Below are 9,993 nucleotides of genomic sequence, written 5' to 3'. Positions count from 1 at the left end.
AATATCGAAAAATATACAGCGCGCGAATTTTAAATGAGAATTTCCGAAAACTTTTCAGTCTTAATGTATATCAAATAATTATACTTTTTCTGTTATAAAATATAAAAACAAATCAAATTTGGGTTGATACATCTGATCCAGACGAATATTCGACAGTTCAGAGTAATTAATGCTTCATCACTCTTAAGTTTTTTTATCTAATTTTTACAGGAAATTATTTGTGATATGAAAAAATTTTAATGGTATATTTAAAACAATATAACAAAAAGATTTCCCTTTAAATTTTCCTTTAAGTTTTCCTTCTTTTGAGATGAATTTTTCGGTTTTGAGTTTCACCCGTTCCGTAACACATCCAGCTTCAACATTTATTTCAAATAAGATTATATTTATTCATTATAATAAATTTCATCTTTAACAGATATTTTTATTAAATAAGATACGATATTGTTTTCATGATTTTTTGCTAGAATCTTAATATATTATTGGATATTATAAAATTAATTTATTAGTTACAAATTACTTAAAAATTTCGTTCTCATATTTGAAGTGCTATAATGATCTAATAAAATATAAAAGAAATACAATCTGAGAAGTATACAGGCTAACTTAAAAAATTCACTTAAAAATAGGGGAATAATTATTTATGGTATATATTCATTTATTTATTTTTATATTTTCCCCCCATTTTCTTATGTTGACTATAAACGTATTGCATGCTATGTATATTTACATTTCTTTCAAAGAATATTTTTTGTCTATTTGAAAAATAAATATTTTTTGCATGCACCATAACATTTTTTTAGAAAATTTGATAACATAATTAGCAGGAAAAGACAGAGCTACGTTTTTTTTTAAATAATAAATATTTTTCAAATCTTTAATTATATAGATTTAAAAAAAAACAAATTTAAAATAATATAGAAAATAAAAATAATATATATGAAATAAAGACGTATATATATAAAATAAAAAAATTATACTACAAATACATATTATATTTTTTAAATGTCTAATAATTTATATATAAATACATATAAAAAACTATATTTTATAGTAAAAATTTGATTTCAAAATTTTTATCAATTTTTTTCACTAGTTTTGTTTGTTGAATCAATTTCAAATTTTATAACATATGTTTTAATATTTTATCAAAGAATTTCCCATTGATATTTTTTTGTGGCTGTTATCTATATAATCAATCGTAAATTTGTTTAAAATTTTTAAAATCACTTTTTATGGTTGTTCTACAATTTCAAGTGCCACTGTAAACATAAATTGATTTATTTTGTTTGCTAATGATTTTGAAAAGAAGTACTTACAAAAAAAAAGCTTATTTGTTAGATAAACATCGATTGATTTTCAAATACGCTTAAGATATGTTTAACAGATACGTCTGACAGCTTAAGTATGAAGCAGTATGCTTAGTAAAATTTTTAAAAATTTTCAAAGAGAAAATGATTTGTCTTATTTTTTTTATTTTATATATGAATATATTATATAAAATCGCACAGAAAAATGTAAGAAAATGATTTGTTTATACTTCTGCAAGCTTTTATTCTTTTATGAGATTTTTTTTTATGAGTAACTGAACTGAGCTTAACCTAATTCTTTTGTTTAACTCGTCCTTCAATTCGTTTCTACAGATACAATTGCATTATTCTTTTATAAACGTTGCCATGTGAAATATTTGCACTAATTAATTGTTTTGACTTTAAGTTTATTAAATATATTTTTTTTAAATAAATACATTAATTTGTTTTAAGCTTAAGTAAAGATATTTGCATACGCTTCTAGTATTGCGGGTTACGCAGTTGTTTGCATTTATAAAATTCTTGTAAGGAGTGCTACGTTTTTTTATGGGCAACAGCGTCGAATATACGAAAATGAAAAAGATACTTTTTAATGTGCTCAATGCTTGCTTGTGCTCAATGCTAAGGAATATTAATTTAATGCAAACAAATATTAAATATCTCATTTTTTATAGCATCAAATATTTATACTTAAATAACTATAATCTGTAATTTGTATGCTTATTATATTAAAAAATATTATTTGCAGATAGATAAAAAATAAGATATTTTTAATTTTATTTATTTTGAAAATCCTATTCATTGACGTGTTTGTTAATGATATTATGCAATTCTTATTTTACTATAATATTTTATTATACTCTTTATATATTTACATTATAGTTAATTTTATTAATTTTTGAATTAATTTTGTTTTTAATATTATTATATAGTGTTTTCTCTGTAGAAACTGATTTTTATTCCTTACATTTAATCATTTATTATTTTAATTTTTATTTATTATCAATAAAATAAAAGAAATATTAAATAAAATAAATATAAAATATAATATTATTATAATATTAATAAAATATTATTTATTTTATTATTATTTTATCTGATATATAATAAGATTATTTTATCTTATAATAATTTTTTGATTTAAATGATTTTCTCACTTCATCGGTTTAATTCAATATTCCAATCTGTTTTTATAAATGTTCATTAATATATAATAATTTTATTCTATTTGCGTAATAATAATATAGCAAATAATTATCAAATTCATTCTCTATTTTTTATGCATTTTGGTCATAAAAAACGTTTATTATTTCCCAAGTTACCTTTTTTATGCAATCTGCGTTTGTAGGAAGTTCGGTTCACTGCTTTTAAAAATTTGCAACTCTGCTTTGCACTTGATAAAGAATTCAGTTTAGATACTAGATACATGCATTCGCAATCATGTAAATATTAATGAGAACTGAAAAAGGTAATTTCGTTCTTTTGTCGTACAATGACAAAAAGGAAATTAATTTTTATTTTAATTATATTTTTCAACTTAAACTATTTTGCTTTTATTCCAAACAAAAAATGAAATATATTCAAAGCTTATAGCTTATCGGTTTTAATAAGTAAATTTGCATAAGATAATAAAGTCTTATTACTCGTATTGAGATTTTCGTCATAAAATACTTAACATTTTTACCAAATTTTGCCTTTTTAAATATTAGTTGTCTTTTATTGTAAATTATATATATAAATATATATTATATATATGAGTATATTAAAATATTAGTTAGGCTATCCAATATATTTTATTATGAGATGTGTTTTGTATTTAATTATTATTTTGGAAAATTGCTGATAAATTTTGATATAAATATTATTTTTACATTTAAAACTAAATAATACTAAGATCGTTTTATATTAAAATAAAACAATATTTAAATATTAAAAAAAAAAAAGATTTTTTTTGTATTAATTGTAACACTGAAGATGGTCTACAAAGTAGACCGAAATATTTGTTAATTAATAAAATATATTACATCAAGTAATAAATGTGATATTTTATTTAATTTAACATTTGTGTTTTTATACAATAAAAATTATTATATAAAAACAAAATTTAAAACCACGACCTAAAGCCCGGCCAAATTTAAAACATAAATATTAAAACAATATAATATTTAAATATTAAAATAATACAATGTTTATATTGTAAAGTAAACAACTAAAAATATAAGTAGAGCAAAATTAGTTTAAAAATCGCAGGTAATGCATAAATGGGTTTTTTCGCATTGAAATGCTTTAATTTTGGGTAGTAATTCCTTGGTCAAAGAAACAGAACAAAACCATATTGGAAGAGAGTTCCATTTTGAGTATTTGCTGAGGTGTCAAAAGGAACTAGCCAAACTATTATAAGTCAAAAAATCCTTAATATCTCAAAAATGGTTTATCGAAATAGTTTAAATCGTATATTAAATGTAGTTCTTTAAATATATATACACCTAATTAGGTATCTATACTAATTAATATTCTACCTTAATAAGTTCCTTAGTTATGGTGGTTTAAAACTTATTTTGTTTTGCAAAACATCGATCATTTTTGCAGTATTTTTATGTAAATTTTTTTTGTTTTTATTTTATGGTGCTTTTAACTGGCGTTTTTAAATTTGTTCTAATTTTCTTTTTCTTTCGTTTTTTTTTTTGTTACTATATGCATATAATTAATTGAAGTTTAACACTAACTGTTTGTGCTAATAAATTGATGGAGCTTACTTCTTAATTGATATGAATTAAATTTAGTGAGGTTACGCAAATGCTGTGTGACTTAATTAGATATATTTTTTTTATAAGAAATATTCTCAGGAATCTCAAGATTGATTCGATCAAAAAATACATAAAGCATAGAGCCCTGAAATTATTTGCGAAATCTGGCAGACTTACCAACACCGCGTTATCGAATTTTAGAATGGTTACAGGCTCCCCGGGAAGGTATGCAGATCTGTGGTAAATTATTGCTTAGTCTGATGAAGTAATAAACAATAATCCAGTCATGGCGTAAAACCTCGCAATATTATTAACATAATAATAAAAAGGATTGTAAAATATAGTTCTTATAAAAACTTGACATCTTCTGCTGAAACTCAATCACGTCTTGATATTTTGCATAATTACTATTTACTACTATATTTACTATATTTATTTACTACAACACATAAAATTAATTATCTTCGACTCGTGACCTATCAAAAGATTCTATGATTATGACATTTTTGAAACAAGGTTAACAAAATTAATCAATTAAAATAATTTGACAATTTTAGCAGCTCATTAGATAAAGTTAAATTGTGCAAATCATTCGTAAAAAAAAAAACGTTAAGTAACAACGCAAAGCAATGTTTTTTGAAACTTTGGAAAAAAAAAGTAACATGTTTCAAAATTTGCATTTTGCGGTAATGACTTGATGTTCAACCACCCGCGTATCAGCCACATACCCGAAAACGTTCCGTTGATGAGAAAATTTGGCTCAAATTACAACTGCGAAACATGTTAACCTTTTTTACTTTTGTTTAAAGTTTATATATGAAGCCTCTTTGCCATAAAAGACCACATTTATGGTGTGTGTTCATTCAGTTATAAGTTGTGACCATGTGTGAATATGAAGTCAACGGTTTCAAAGTTTTCAAGTTGTTAACTTGGCTCAGTGGCACACTTCTGGAGGCTTGCAATTATGCATTTATCGATGCGTGGTTTAAATCTGCCGACATAAATGCTATTCAAAATGTGCACATGCACAATTTTAATTGCAATTTTTAACAATATTTTCACTGGATTTTATTTTCTTATTATTTGATGTGTTAAATGTTTTATGTCTCTGAAACTTAAACGTTTTACAAAATTTATTTCTTGCTATTTTTGCACTTCGCCGGTTATGGTCAATTTAAATTTTAATACCTCAATTGCATCATAATCGCTTGTTTTGATTTTAATACTTAAATAAGTAACAGCAGCTCTTCAAAATTAGTTATAAAGTAATTATGCATTATTAAATATTATAGCTTAAATTATTTAATTTTAAAATTACATTAAGGTAAGAACTTAATATCATTTAAAAGTGTATACCACATATTGCTACTTCGATTACTGTCATAACTTTCTTACTATTTTTATTATAATTCATTTTTAATATTGAAAGCAGTTGATAAAAGAAAAAATTATTTTTCACTGAGATACTTATTTAAAAACTTTTACTTGTTTAATTAAATACTGATCACAGTAAATTTAATATAAAAAAATTGTTGAACTCTTGTAAAAAGAATTATACGTAGTTTATAATGATGTCAAATAGTGGTAAATTACTTCAAGTAACTTATTAAATACATCCAATTAACGTGTTTAATATTTTAATACATCATTTATCGTATGAAAAGCAAGGTTTCAGAAAATTGTTTAAAATTGTAAATCACAAAAAGTTAGATGTTGTATTAAAAATAGATATTTGTAATATAGATTAAGGTAATTTCTTTGCATTTACCTGTGCTGTAATATATCATATCATTTGGACAAATATTAATGGAGTTATTGTGTCTAAAGCTATAGGTCTATTATTATGTTTAGTCTAAAGTCAAATCCTCTGAATTTGTGTAGGTAAATCGGTGATAAATTCCACATGAATCATCTATGGGTCTATAATGTTTTTATAGAAATCTTGTGTTGAGATATGTGAGGTGTTGATTATAATTATTAGCTTTGTAAATGCAAAGAAAAGGTGTTCTAGTAAGTGAAGGTGTACTTTTAAGATATATATTAAACACAATTCCAAATTAAAGACAAACTTTTTGCCAGGAGTTCCTTTGCCTTATTTTAAGAAATTACGAACAACAACTTCTCACTGTACTTCATGTAAAAATATGGTTCTATTTGTATTACCTATATATAGTTTAGATTAAGGTTTAAGTGATAAATTAAGAGACATTTTATAGATATATTGTTGCTTCGCTATCTTTGATGTAGCATTCATAATCTATACAAAATTTAAAGATTTTTTTTTTATTTGTGCTTTAAAAAAATATAAATATATCAGTTTGTGTAAAATAAAAATTATTTGAATTAATTTATTACTGACATATGTTACGCCAAAATTTTTGTAAATGATTAATTTTATCCTATCACACACTTTTTCACACCTGCATTTATTTTCGTACAGAAGTCTAACTATATTTTATTTAAAATACTTTTCGGAAATTTAAAACTGATTTAATCATTATTCTGTCCAGTTCAATAACTTTTTTCTTTGAACTTTAAACGAGTATCTAACGATCTTAATAAGTTTGTTATTTTTATGTGAACATTTGCCCAATGGGGTTACTGGTTTGTTTATATATTTTTGTTGTTTTCAGTTGCAACATTTTCACTGGTACAAATACTTGTTGTTATAGTTGCTGCAATAAATTAGTCTGTGGTACGTAATCATCACACAGCATCAGTGTAGATCACGTCACCACAGGGTCATTGCTTGAATCATGGTGGGTGGTTGAAGTAATTTTTACTATAAAATAATCTTTCGTCGATATACAATATGAGTTTACTACTGAAATTAGATCTATACCAGTTGATTTCATACTTTAATTATATATAATTTCTTTGTGTTGTACATATGCGGATTTGAAGTAACATTTCTAATTTATTATTAACAATTATCTCTATTGTTGCGTTAATTTATTTGCTATTTTAACTGTCAATAGCTACGTTGTCGGTCATTTGTTAAACTAATTCATTTTAAAATTGTCAATTAGTAGAATGCAATAGAATATACTTACAATATATGCATATACTCGTATGTATATTTTATTTATGTCACAGTTTTCTTACTTAACAAACTAATTATGATTTTTACACACGTTTTTAAATTTTTATTGCTTTTAATAAAATTAAAATACACTTTACAAATTGTAAAAAATATTATTTTAAAAATGCTTAAGGTTTCTTATATTAATTGTGGATATACAATCTTATTAAAAACCTATTTATTTTTTATAAAAATATAATGAGAATATTGCAATAATGATCCTAATGATTTTATTAATTTTATTAATTAAATAACTATGTATGCATATAAAAAAATGATGATATTGTAACATAATATGCTAAACATAAGCATCATGAATAACAGAAGTAGCATAATCTTAAAGAGACGTCTTTCACTCTTCTTTAATAAAATTAATTAAATGGTCTATAAAAAATATAGATTCTAAAACTATATGTTTCGTGCTATTTTTGTTCACTACTGGCGATCGATCACTTTACGATCTATAAATATTTCAAGAATAAATTAATATACATCATTATATTGTATTTCGAAGCCTACGTTTTTCGCATAGAGTTTATTTACTGTATATAATATTAAAACAATATTTAATATAAAAAATTAATATAATGATTGTATTGAATAATAAATTCATATAGAATTTTCTAAAAAGTTATAAGCCTTTAAAAATATTTTTACATCTGCTCAACAAATTTATCATAAAAATGTTTTAGCTTTCTGAGACTATAAAATTTTGGATTAGATTAGACAATGACGCTTATTGGGTCAGAGTACTAGGCTGTTAGAGATCTTTTATGCAGCAACAATCCATTAATTGAATACAAGCTATTTTACTTGTATAACATACGGTGGAGTGTATTAGCTATACCTGATTATTGACAGGATTCTCCTGGGAATGCAGTTCTGTTAGTGTAGCTTCATTTTTAGTCAATAATCAAGCCAAGCCTATATTATGTTGGGGCTAGTTCAGGCAGTGCATTTCAGCACTTTTACTCTCTATTAACTGCTAGCTTTTCTTTCTATTTCTTTCTACGGCTTGATTGGATTATTATTTATCACTTTATCAGATTAAGCAGTAATTAATCTCAGATCTGCATACCTTCCCGAGGAGCCTGTAACCATTCTGAGATTTGAATACGCGGTGTTGGTAAGCCTGTCAGTTTTCGCAAATAATTTAGGGCTCTATCGTTTATGTATTTTTTACGCTGACCCTGAATATTTAGTCTTCTAAAGCCTGGCTTTGTGCAATTTCTAACTGGCGAATAGTAGTGTTTGCCAAGCCTATATTATTACTACAAATTTGACTTTAACATTTTAAATGACTTCATATAGATGCACCTAAAATAAAAATATTTTTTATATTACTGGAATGTAACCGAAAATAATTGCTGGTAATTGCATTACTAACATGATATATTTGTATGAATATTATTTTGTTTTTTGTATGATCGATTAAAACTTAAGATAAATAAAGTGCTGACTTTTTACACATTATGCAAATCAATAATAAATGATAGCGATAAAAATTAGCTTAAAATATTAATAAAATTTCTTGATTTATTTATTTTACGGTTCCATAACATCCACCCACTCAATTGGTTTTAATTAATTTTCTAGAAAACAATAAAATTAGCTTTATAATATTATTAATTACAACTCCTTTTACAACTTTAATTGTTAACAGCAATTAATTTTTTTTATTTATGCCTTCAATGCTTAACTCTTATGCATTAATTATTATTTGATTGATCGTATATTTTATATTATCTTGTCGATTTTAATTAATTACCATGAATTTTATATTGTTAATTTCAAAATTGCTACACTTTTAGGTTTTAGTAATAAATATGAAATTATTTCAAGCAGGGCCTTCTGATTTGAACTTAGGGGTAATAAAATTTATTTTTATATTTAACATTTGATTATTTAGTTTTAAGTATAAATATCGGCAACTAAAAACACAACAGTTGAACTTTCTGCCAGCCTCAATAACGACCACAAATCATCAATCCATCAACACATGCGGCAACGTTTTCCCCGATTGCCGATGTGTGAATTATGCACTCCAGTAGATTCGTTGATGATCACAGACACGTAGTGTTGTCATTAATGGCAAATCTTAGGTGCATGTGCAGTTCACGCTGCATAATCTGAAAACTTGCAGTAACGAACTGATGATTTACTGCATGTTGCCGTTGATGCATTGAAGCTTTTGTCATAGGTTAAACAGCAAGATTTGCATGCTCGTCTTTAAACAGCAATCACACTCATGCAATTTTGTATATTGCTACTATTTTGTGTTTTTTTTTCTGTAATTTTTTGTATATAAGATTTATGTGTATCTTTTGTTTTTAAAACATTTTTATTGAAAATGATTAAAAAGATATTGTTTTTATATGTGTATTTGATTGGTTTATCGTGCCATTACGAGGCGTGTCGCTTTAGGCATTTTTTGGTATTTTTGCTTCCATTTGATCGTGTGTGATTTTCCACCTTTCGCAGCGTGCAATTATTGAATCAATTTGTATCATTTGCTTACCAAGAATTGTTTTGGTATTTTATTAACTCTTTTTTTTCCTTTTGTTTTTATTATTCAATGTAAATTTTTCTTACAATACATCAAATACGTTTTGTAATAATTTAAACTTTATGCCTTTAAACTTTGACAAGTTAATTTGACAGTTTTCCATGAGTCAAGCATGCAGAAACCTTCTACTTGAGAACCTTGAAATATTGAGTCTGGCGCTGAGCTCATTGATTGCCATGATAAGTACAAGAAATAAGATTTTTCTTATAATACAAAAGATTTCGTTATAATCTTTATTTTTTAATATTTATATAAAGTATGTTATTAACTTTAAATACTTTATAATTG

This window comes from Teleopsis dalmanni, chromosome 2 (assembly GCF_002237135.1).
Source record: "Teleopsis dalmanni isolate 2A chromosome 2, ASM223713v2, whole genome shotgun sequence".
NCBI classification, from domain to species: Eukaryota; Metazoa; Arthropoda; class Insecta; order Diptera; family Diopsidae; genus Teleopsis; species Teleopsis dalmanni.
This window is presented reverse-complemented; position numbering follows the sequence as displayed.